Raw genomic sequence first — 12,898 nt, 5'->3', positions numbered from 1 at the left:
TTCTTGTACAGCTGCCGCCATAGCTTGATATTCGGCTTCGGTTGACGAAAGTGCTACAGTTGCCTGCTTCTTCACTTCCCAGCTGATTGCACCTCCGTTCCCTTCAAATTTGAAGTAATATCCTGTAGTTGATTTGCGATCATTGAGATCACCACTCCAATCTGCGTCTGAATCACCAACGATATCGAGATTGGAATTCTTCAAGAATGTTAATTGTAAATCGATAGTTCCTTTAAGATATCTTAATACGTGCTTTGCTGCTTTCCAATGTGAAATGTCTGGTTTATCTAGGAATCTTGATAGCTGATTAACAATGGGAAGGATATCTGGACGGGTTTGTTTACCAATAAATAGTAATGATCAACTAAACTTCTGTATAACTTCGCATCGACTAACTTCTGATCGTCGTTGCTTTTGGTTAGCTTCAGATTTACTTCTCCAGGCGTTGCTGCTGCTTTACAATCACTCATATTGAATTGTTGAAGAACAAATTCGAAGTATTTCTTTTGGTCAACGGTAATCTTGTCGTGAGATCGTAGAATTCGCATTCCTAAGAACCAGTGCAGTGTGCCACGGTCGTCCATCTTAAAATTTTTACTCAACACTGCTTTGATATGATTAACTGCTTTTTCACTCGTACCAGCCACTATAATATCGTCTACCCAAACTAATACGTATGAGTATGTTCCATCTTCTTCTTTTCTCACAAATAAAAAATAATCGTTGCAGCTACGTTTGAATTTTTCTTTAATAAGTAGACTAGCCAATGCTTCATACCAATTCTTTGCCGCTTGTTTCAATCCATAGATTGATTTGTTTAGCTTGCAAACTTGCTTTCGTCCTGATTTTGCTTTCTTGGTAAAACCTTCTGGTTGTTCTAGATAAATTTCTTCTTCTATGTTGTAGTGGAGGTATGCTGATTTAACATCCATCTGGCCAATATGTAGACCTTTTTGTGCTGTCATTGCGAGCAGTATTCGAAATGTTTTGGGTTTACATGCTGGAGCGTAAGTATCGAAAAAGTCTAAGCCTTCGACTTGAGCATAACCCTTGGCTACATATCTTGCTTTATATTTGTCGATTCGACCATCTGCTCCATACTTTACTTTATATACCCATTTTCCTGGTAAGACTTGCACATTCTCTGGTTCATTCACTATTGTCCATGTGTTATTGTCCATTAGTGAATCATATTCTGCTTTCATCGCTTTTCTCCAGTTTTCAGCGTGCGGTGTATTAATTGCTTCATGATAAGACTTGGGTTCTTGCACACTTTCGTCATTAGTTGTGTTGAACGTATAGTATAATCCATACCTTTCTGGTGGTCGCCGATTTCTGCTTTCTCTAGGAAGCCAAATTTCTTCCTCTAGATTTTCTTCATCTTCTTGCTGATGTTGAGCAGCAGGTATCGGTGCATTATTTTCCCCCACTTCATCTTGAATCGTTTCCTTTGTTTTCTCTTCTTTCGAACGATCATCGTCGAAATCCATGTTGGGGCTCATAAGATTTGGTTGTTCTGGATTTATCGTATCTTTTGCTGAAAAAGGTTGAATTTCACTTTCTTTGAAGACAACATTGCGTGCTTTGATGACTTTCATTGATTCGAATTCTTGCAGGATGTAAGCTGTGCATTTGTCATCGTAACCAATAAATTTTGCTTTCACAGATCTGGAATCCAATCTCTTTAGGTTGGTCTTCCTTTTCATGACGTATGCTGTGCAGCCAAAAGTGCGTAGATGATTTAATCTTGGCGTTTTTTCGGTGAGTAGCTCGAAAGGACTTTTACCTTGTTCACTGTTGGCAGTAACGGTGAGATTTCTGATATGAGATGCTGTGGATAAGGCTCTTACCCAATAACGTTTTGGTAACTGTGCTTGGATTAATAGACATCGCCCCATTTCAACTAGAGTTCGATTATAGCGTTCGGCAACTCCATTTTGTTGCGGGCTTTCGGGTACTGTAAATTCCTGCTTTATTTTTGATTCTATGCAGTAAGCTTTGAATTGCTTCAATGTATACTCTGCTCCATTATCGCTTCTCAATTTTCGAGGTAATCCTGATTCTGCTACGTACTCTTTAAATTTTTCGAATGCTTGTGCTTTCTTGCTCATGAATTTAACGACTGCATACTTCGAGTATTCGTCCACAAAGGTAATTGCATATCTGCATCCACTGAGGCTAGGCACTTCAAATGGACCAAGAATATCTGTGTATGCCAATTCGCGTGGTTTCTGGGATTTATTGTGAGCTTCTTTAGGTACAGGTTTGCATGATTGCTTTCCAAGTGCGCATGTTTCACACACTTTCTTTAATTTGTCTTTGCAGTTAACTGTGCGTTTAACATCATCTTTGTTCAAATGTCCGAGGCGTTGATGCCACAGTTGAAAATCTCCTTTCATTTCTCTTTCATTCTGGTTGCTTGTAATGGAATTACAGGAACTGGATCTTTGGAATATGATCTCCAGATAAAATAGACCTGCATTTTTGTTTAGGGCAATCTCTGGACCATGATTTAACATCAACTTTGCTTCACACTCTTTGAATACGAACTTATGTCCAAATTTGACAGCTTGGTTGACATAGAGTAGGTTGACTTCATAATTTGCCACATAAAGGACATTTCGCAATACCATCTCTACTTCTTCTCCATCTTTCAATAGAAGCTTTACTGATACGTCACCAATACCTTCGATAGGTGTTAATTTTCCCTTTGGATCCTTAACATTTTTAGTATTGCATGGTTTTAAGTTGTTGAATAGTTCCTTTTTAGTAATGATGTGATCTGTGCAACCGGTATCAATGATGATATGATTCAATCTTCTACTGTCACTATTTATTCCAGTGCCACTGTTCATGCATTGAGAGTATGATGAGAATGAATTTGGTCCTCTTGTTAAAGGCTCTTCGGTTTTACTCTGACTCCTACATGCTCTTGATAGATGTCCCTTTTTCTTGCACTTCGAACAGAAAGCTGAACTACTTTTACTACATTGCTTGGCAAAATGACCAGGGAGTCCACAAACATAACAAGTTTCTTTTTGCCTGATAGGGGCTTTGTTTTTGCCTGGTGCATTTCCAGAATGCATTGCTATTGCGCTATCTTCTCCTTGGTTTCTTTGGATCCGACTGTCCTCATAATTCTGTAGTCGAGTTCTCAGTTGTGAGAAGTTAGCGGCTGGGTTGAAACTTTCTTGAACTACGAAGTGTTCAAATTTTTCTGGAAGTCCATTAATGACTAGAGCATTAAATAATGTTTCGGATATATTTTCTCCGGCTTCAGTGAGTCGAGACATTAATTCTTGTGATCGTATAAAGTATTCGGATAACTTTTCACTTTCACCTAATTGTAATCGAGATATTTGTCGAACTAAACTTACTACAGTTGGTTTTTCTACGTTAGAAAATCTTTGTTGCAGTAGACGCCACGCTTTTGCTCGGTCTCCGACACCATCTGGCGACAAGCAGTCATGTCGTATGTATAAAAGGCTGTTGTTGTCAAGGGCTAATGCAATATGACACCATACTGTGTTGTTTCTTTCTTTGATTTCATCAATTTGTTGATTTCTCTCGCGTACTTTCGTTTCCCATTCGGCCCTTTGCTCACTTGTAGCGTCGACTGTTAACGGTGTAACTTCTTGAGGTATGACTTCTCTATCAATGAGAGCTTTGTACAAACCTTTCAGTTGCATATATGCAGTAAACTTTGTGCTCCATGCCGGATAGTTCTCGGCTGTTCCATCGAACACAAGCCACCTAATTGTTTGACTATCCATAAATACGGTCTTGTATTATTTCTGTACTATTTCTGAGCTATTTCTTGGCTATCTGGGCTACTTCTGAGTTTCCTGGGCCCATAACCTGTTAGATTATGAACTTTATTCAAAGAGAATAGGTATTGATTTTACAACAACAATATATATATGCACATGCACAGGAAATATGTAAGATCGTACGATTGTCACGTGTCCACTGGTCTGTATCTAATAAACTGAATTAACATTAACTTTGACAAATGAGATACTTTATGTTATATTGTATCATGTTAACACAATCGTTCACCAATAGCTTCTTCTCTTAGCCTTCATCCACTGCCAATTAACATTCTTTCGGTAACATCCGAGGAAGCGATGCGAAGGCCTGGTGACGACAACTTAAAATTCTCTGAAATCTGAATCGCCAGCTAAAAAAGCGGTTTTTGAAATTTTCTATTTATTGAGAGATTGAGGTGGATGAGCGACGGTCAAAAAGTGACGATCTTAGTTTTGAATATGGTCATTGTTTCAACTATACACAAAGTGTAAATTTTCACTATCGAAATAGTATGTTGACTTTGTAAGCTCCCAGAGTATTTTTTTCATGCATGTAGAATTTCTTCCCTTACAGTGAAAAGAGAGAGTTGTTTATTCCATGGGCTTATAGGAAGATCAATAATTGGTGGAGGGGTGTCTGTGGTACGGCGTATCAGGCATAAATGAATATGAGCTCACTAAATTATTGAGATTCCTACATTCATGGTCCATTCTTATCAAAACCAGTATTTTTCTCATCATGATTTTCGCCTTCGGTGTTAAATAAAGAATGAAGACTTAAAGCGCAGTACTACTGTACTCGTTATTGAAGAAATAGGAAGGTTTCTACTATGTCTCTTGTCTGGGAAACTATGTTTCGTTTCCTGCCTTAAGATTTTTTTTGAATTCCGGTATAAGTTAATTTGAGGTTCTTCTGAGAAGAAAAATGTGCGTTCGTGAGGCTCACCGCCCAATTTAATTTTGAAATTTGACTGGTTACCTCTAAAATATTGATGAGACTGCTATTGTTATTATAATTGCTATAGGTAAGACATGGTCACGTATATTTGCTGACTGAATATTTATGATACAAGTAGATATAGAAAAAAGTATAAATATAGAGAAAATTGTAAAAAAATGAAATTTATTGTAAAAAATTGAAAAAAGTTGAAAAAATTAAATTTAAAAATGTAAAAAAATGAAAAAAAATGTAAAAAATTGCAAAACAATTTTAATCAAGAAAAAACAATTTATTACATGTTTTTACAATTTAAAATGTTATATTAAAAAAAATTTTTAAAATAAACCACTAGGCTTGCCAAATGGTGGTTGTTTTTCCTCTTTTTTTAACAAATGAACCCATGGGTACACCACCAAATCTTGATTGAAAAGATGCACCAAATGCTAATGGATTTTCCTCCTTACTAAGTAAATCAAATGGTTTTTCTTCAATACTAAGTAAATCAAATGATTTTTTAGCACTAGATTTTCCAAATAACCCAGTAGGTGTAACAAATGTTGATTTTTCAGTTTTATTATTTTCATCAACATTGTTATTTTTTTCTAGCACATTAATTTTATCAAGTAATTTCATATGTAATATAACATTTTCTTCCTCAAATTTTGTAAACATATCTTTTATTTCTTTAATTTCTTTTTGCACTAAGATGTTTGTTGTTTTTATAAATAAAGATATTTCTTGTAGTCTTGTTTTTATATCCTTAGATTCATTCATTTTTTTTTCTTTTTTTGTATTTTTTTTCTGTAATACAACAAAAATTGGATGAAAAATGAATATACTCTCATTTGAGTTTTGTTAATATCATATCTTACCTTTGTATAATTTCTTTCTTTATGAATGAAATTAACTTCTTTTTCAATTTTGTTTTGTAATTCTTTCTTTTCTTTACAGCAAGTATATGTATGAAAAAAATACAATCTGATGGGTATACTGGTAATGACGCGTTATTTAAAAGTTTTGAGATCTTTGACATTTTTACAATAAAAACAATATTTATAAAATAATTTTTTATATCTTTCATTTTCAAGAAAATTATCAGTTTTATTTTCAAGAAAATAATCACTTTTATTTTGTTCCATTCAAAAATTTAAATTTCTTAAAAAAAAGAAAAATAAAATAATGTGTTTTTCTTTCTTTTTATTTCTTTAAGTTCTTTTTTAACATATCTTTTATTTTTTCCTCTTTTTTTTTTCTTCTTTTATCGACTGAATTTCTTCTTCAATTTTTCTTTTTAATTTTTTTTTGTCTTTACAGCAAACGTTTGCATGATAATCAATACTTTCTGCTGCAGTTGGTGTTTATAATTTTCAAACTCAAATAAATTTCGTAATCAAAACATATTTCACAATAAAAACAATATTTATAAAATAATTTTCTATATCTTTCATTTGCAACACTATTTTTATTTTCATTCATTTTTATTGATTTGAAGTGTTTGTTTCTCTTTTGAAAAAATTTACATGAGGTTTTAAATAGGGATCTTTCCATTTTTATTTCTTTAAGTTCTTTCTTGTATATTCTTTTATTTTTTTTCCTTTTTTCTTTTTCTTCTTCGATATATTTAATATCTTCTTCAACTTTTTTCTTTAATTCTTCATTTTCTTCACAACAAAATTCTGTATGATACTTGATAGCATCTTCATTTGATAATGGTGTATGACCAAAGTAAATTAATTTAATTTTATGACTTTGACACGATGAACAGGAAAAATAATATTTATAATGTAATTTGTTGTATAGTTTATAGATGTGTTCATACCCCATATCTATTTTTTGATTATAAAATTTTACACTGCAGTGGTTTATATAGTTTTGTAATAATATAAAGTGTTTTTTTCTTTTTGACATTTCCTTTTTTTTACAGAAAACAATCATCTTTACAATAAAAACAATATTTATAAAATAATTTTCTATATCTTTCATTTGCAATACTATTTTTGTTTTTATTCATTTTTTCCAAAATAAATCAGGTATTTTCCATTAAATGTCAGTATGAAAATGAATAAAGTTTGCAATTTAATCTGTACACAAACTATTACAATAAACTATCATGTGTTTTTTATTTTTTTCCTTCTTTCTTTTTTTTTTCAATAAATTCAATTTCTTTTTCAATTTTTTTTCTTTAATTTTTCGTTTCCTTCACAGCAAAACTCTGCGTGATACTTGATATATTCTTCAATTGATAATAGTGCACGTCCATAACACAGTAATTTAATATTATGAGTTTGACAAAATGAACAATTAAAACAATATTTATAATGTAATTTTATGTACAGTTTAAAGATGTGATCATATGGTATAGTGATTTTATTTATTTCTCTATTAGAATTCAGTTTCTTTATATTTTCGTCAACTATTTCTAGTTTCTTTGCAAAATATTCTTTTTCTTCTTTGTTTTCTGTGCAACAATTGTCAGCATGTAAATGAATACGTTGTAATTGACTTGGAAATGAGTATAAATTAAGATGAATTTTATATTTTTGACACGCTTTACAAGAAAAGCAATAGTTATAAAATAGATCTCTATATATTGCGTTTATGCTAGCAATAGACATTTTTACTTAAGTTTTTATACCCTGTCTATTACTAATGAATAAAAAATAGCAAGTTTACACTTTTATAAAATTTTGTGATAATATAAAGTGTTTTTTTCTTTTTTCCATTTTTTAAATTCTTTTTTGAATTTTTTTTTATTTATTTTTTTTTCGTATTCAATATGATTTATATGAATAATAATAAATTCATTAAAAGATAATTCACTTATATATTTATAATTATTTTAAAAAAATATATGTATACATTTACTACAGTTAAATTCAGTTAAAAATTCTATTTCATTTTTACCCATTTTATTTTATATATAAGTGTGTTTTCTTTTTACTGTTTCTTTTAACTCTATTGACATAATATGGAACAAAATTTAAAAAGAGCACAAACATATCTTTCTGAATGGGAAAAAATACCTAAAAAAAAAGAAAGATTTTCTAAAAGATATGATTGTTTGTAATGGGAAATTAGTTTCTTCTATTCATGATTATATTCGGATTATTGGATATATTTTGAAAAATGAACAATTGTTCAATGATTTAAGAAATACTCCATACTATAATGAAGAAAAAAACGAAGAAGTGGTTTTCGATTTAAATAAATATGAAGAAAATGAACACGACTTGTTTTTAAAGAAAAACGTAGATAACGAAGTATTTATTTATTTGCTTGGTTGTTGTTATAAACATTTGTTGTGAAATTTACTATTCAATCATATCAATAGTATCGTTGCATGAAGTTTTGGTTTGTATATTATATATAAAGATATCAATGGCATCTATCCCTCCTGAAACCTTGGAAAGAATAAATAAAGCTTACGAGGAAGAAGAAAGAGAGAGAAAAAAAATTTTAAAAGAAGTGATGTTAGAAAATGAAGTTACTTTATGTTCATTAATTCATGGTTATATCGATTTGTTAAATAATTTGTTAGTTTCATCTGATTTATATAATGATTTAAAAAAATGGCGTGGAGAGGATTTAAAATTCTCTAATATTGTTGGAAGTTATTCTCAAATGTATGTGAATACACTCAAGAAAAATGAAAAAAATCAAATTTATCTACCTTTTGGTTTTTCTGATTCCACGTATAAAGATCAACGAACAAATGAAGACATGAACAAAAATGGATGAGAACTTTTTACTTGTAGACAGTGTTTTAACCAACGAATATTTTTATAGAATTTACCATAAAAATGATGAACAATATGATTATTTTAAAATATGTATGCAATCTATAGACAATACTGGTATATATAAAGAGAACGCTTGGATTTGTAAACAAAAAAGGCATGGTTTAAATACAATGAAGGAATTATTAGAGAAGATAAAAATATTTTAAATATGGATAATGAAGAGAGTTTTGGTGAGAATATTATGCGTTATATGAATCAATTTTTTTATTTATCTCGTGAGAGTAATCAATACTTTCTTGACGAATATTTTCAAGCTGTTAAAGAAAGAGAAAAAGATAAAAAAATTATAGCTGAAATATCGCTTGAAAATTATTATAATCAAGTTCAAATCACAAATTACATGTTGGAAAAAAATATTGCAGAACAAAAGATAAAGGATTTAGAAGAAAGACTTCGAATTCCTGAAGAAAAGAATAAAGATTTTGTGGAAAGAGAAGAAACATTATTACAAACTATTGAAGAAATGAAAATAGTAATTAAATCTTTATTGTGAAAAAAAAAATGAATTGATTGATATAAATAAAACATTGCTAAAAAAACTTGAAGTCAAAGACAATGTCTTAGTAGTTGATTAATACATATATATACTCATAACTGTATTAAGTAGAAAATTTTATTATATTTTTTTATTTGAGATGGATGATGTTAACGAAAGTTTTACGCTTGTTGCATTAAAAAAATTATGTAAAGATATTCAAAATGAAAATAAATTTTAAGAAAAAAATTGCATTATATTCAAAACTATGAATATGATGCAGAAAAATGTGGAAGGGTTCAAGAACAAAACCATTTATTAGTCTCAAGATTAAAAAAATTAGAAAAAGAAAATGGTGAATTAATAACTTTAAATCTAGCATATAAAGCAAGAATCGATGTTTTGGAATATGATCATTTTTATTATGAATTTATTTTGAAAAATTTTCCTTATGAATATTTTATAACTATCGATTCAATTGATGACGGATGTGAATAAACAACAATAATTTTATTTTTTTTGCATACAATTGAGGAAAAATCTCAAGAAGTGGTTGCTTTAAAATTAGATGTTGAAAAATTGAATTTAGAGATTGAAACTCTTATCCACAAGATTAAAGAGCAAGATATTATCATAAAAGATAAAGAAAATAAAATTATTGAATTAGAGAGATTGATAGAAGAAGAAAGAAAAAAATTATTGAATGAAAATGGAAAATAATCAAGATGATTGTGATACTATTTATAATTGTTTTTTATTTATATTATGTATTATTTTTATTATTTTAATTTATGTTTGGGCGTTTATATAAAGAGCAATAAGAGCAATAAGAACGGAGAAATGGATGATTCCTACATTAGTCTTTTACTTATATCTGGTTGTATTCTTCTTAAATTGAACGAAATACATTCAACGAAAGTGGAAATTTTTAATAGCAGGATAAAGATATTGGAAGAAAATATCAAGGAATTAAAGATTTTATTTGATGGACGGGCTTGTAGATGATTTGATTACAACATTTCTTTTTACATTATTATTTTTTTCAATAATTTTATCATGGTATATTTGTTATCACTGTTATATAATTAAAGAGGGATTTATGAAAAAGATAAAATACCAAGAAAAGAAAATTCTGGAGATACAGAAACTTATGAAAAATACGTATTTGTTAGGAAAAAAAACTATCTGTATTGGTGGGGGTGATGAATGGGAATAATTTAATTCATTGTTATTTTAATGGGATTTATTTGTTTCAATTCGACGAAAATTTTTTTAAAAAAATTTTTTCTAAAAATTATATTGTTGACTATTTATCAAAGAATAACGAGTTGAAAATTACTGATCAAAAAAAAATTTATAATTTTATTTTAAAATATAAATCATATCTCAGAGGCTATAATATTTATATAAATGAACAAAAATATATAGAAAAAAATATAGGTAAAGAATTATATTTTTTTAAGGGTCCAATTATTAATATAACAAAAATGGAATAGGATTAATGAAAAACATTTGTTGATAATTTTTTGTAAAAAAAATTTGTTGATTTTTTGTAAAAAATAAAAAATTGTCGATTTTTGTAGGGTATATATTCATCTTATTTTTCATGTTTTGTATCATTTGATTTCATGTACTTTCAAACAACACATCGATATAAGTTTTTTAAGGAAACGATAAAACAAATGGCTCAAGAGTTTACCATTTATAAAAAAACTTTTAGAGATTCGGTAACAGTTTTACAAAGTTATACGAATGGAAAAGCAATCCTTGGAAATAAAGTATGCAGTTTTAATCTTTTTAGTAAGTTATGTTATTTTTCAAAATCTGTTTACTCTCCATACAATGATGGGATGTGTTGTAATGGCGAGTTGCAAATGAATTTGCAAGCATGTGAAAAATTAGCAAACGTGTTGAACAAAATTGCTAATAAAGATAAAGGGGAAGATTTGTATGAAGTTTTGTTTTCATCTAACGAAAAACGTGTTATTTTGGAACGTGAATCCGGAAAACTTATTTTAAAAACACAAAAATCATCTCGTACTGTTGATGAAAGTGTAACTATTTGTGTTGATGATGATAATGATGAGTGGGATGAATGTTTCAAACCAAGCGATCTAAATGATAATTCGATGGTTGATTGGACGGATGAATTTTACAAAGTCTATTTCCGAAAAGATGACGACTTAAAATCTATATCACAAAAATTGCGAGAATTTGTTGCATCTTGTCGTGATTTATTAAAAAGTGAAGAAGAAGGGAAAAAAGCAACCAAAGTAAAGGAAGTTAAAGAAAAAAAAAGTAAAAAAGAAAAGACGAAAACCGTACCAAGAAAAAAAAGAAAAATGAATGAAAATGGAAATGATATTGAAAATGGTAATGACATTGAAATTGATAATGATATTGAAGCTATTTATATGTTGAAAGAGTTTTCTAATAAATTGGATATTTCAATATATGATTGCGTTGTTTATCATAGTGAAATTATGAATGAAATTTTAGAGGAAAAAATGGCAAGGAAATATGATTTTGTAGAAATTTATAAAAAATATGGAAATGATGAAATCGAAAGAATATATAATGACATTTTTCTTTCAGTGCTTCATTATCACCATCCTCTTCCAACGATTGTAAATGATGACGATGAGGAGAACGAAGAAGAAGACTAATTTAATTAATGACGATTTTATAAAAAAAGCTGCAAGATTATTAAAAGGTGAACATTTAGAAGATAATGAGCAAAAAATATACAATTTGTATCAAAAGAAAAAGAAAAAATATAATCGATTAAATATAAATGTATGGAAAAAAGTGATTTGTGGAGTATTGATTTAGCTGAAATGAAAGATTTGGCAAGATATAATGATAATTTACGATATTTGTTATGTGTAGTCGATGTTTATTCAAGATATGCATTTGCTCGTTTATTACAAAATAAATCTAGTAAAAATGTTATGAAAAAATTTAAAGATATTTTATTGAAAGAAAATGAATTTCCTAAAAAAATAGTATCGGACGAGGGAAGTGAATTTCAAAGAATTCGAAAAGAATTGTCAAAAAAATATAATTTTACAATTTATAATACCTATAATCGTGAAATTAAAGCTACTCATGCTGAAAGATTTATACGAACAATAAAACAAATGATTAGAAGAACTATTGACTTGTTGCAAACGAGAAGCGAAAAAAAAATTTTTAATTATAAAAAATACTTACATTTAATTGTTGAAAGATATAATGAATCTCCTCATCGTGAATTACTTTCCGATAATCTTTCACCATATAATGTCTATTTAGGTGGAAAAGAAATAAATTACATCAAAAGACTGTCTAATATTTTAAACAAAAAAAGGGATAAAAATTTAAATATATTAAAAAAAAATGATAAAGTGCAAATTTCGAAATTAAAAATAATATTTTTGAAAAGGAAAGTTTAAGACAGTGTGTTAATGAGACTTTTTATATAAATAAAGTTTTGTTGACGGATCCTGTGACTTATAATCTTTGTGATAACAGCGGTGAGGAAATTCAAGGGAAGTTTTATCGTGAAGAATTAAAAAAGGTTTAAAAAATGAAAAATATTACATTAATTAGTAATGTTAATAATAAAAATGGTGAAAAAAATTATATTAATCATTTTACCACAATATTACCGGGTCAAATTGATGCAATAAATAATAAAAAATACATATCTGTGTTAAATGTTTTTTATCCAAACACAGCAAAAAATATTAATGAAGATGAATGCTGGTGTGAATTGGAATTAAAATTTTCAAAATACTTTATTGAAACGGATGATACTAATAAAAATATAGATAAAAGTTTATATACAATTTTGAAGTTTAATTTACCAAGAATTAAAATACCATCTGGAATA

This window comes from Xenia sp. Carnegie-2017, unplaced genomic scaffold (genome assembly GCF_021976095.1).
Source record: "Xenia sp. Carnegie-2017 unplaced genomic scaffold, XeniaSp_v1 HiC_scaffold_56, whole genome shotgun sequence".
NCBI classification, from domain to species: domain Eukaryota; kingdom Metazoa; phylum Cnidaria; class Anthozoa; order Malacalcyonacea; family Xeniidae; genus Xenia; species Xenia sp. Carnegie-2017.
This window is presented reverse-complemented; position numbering follows the sequence as displayed.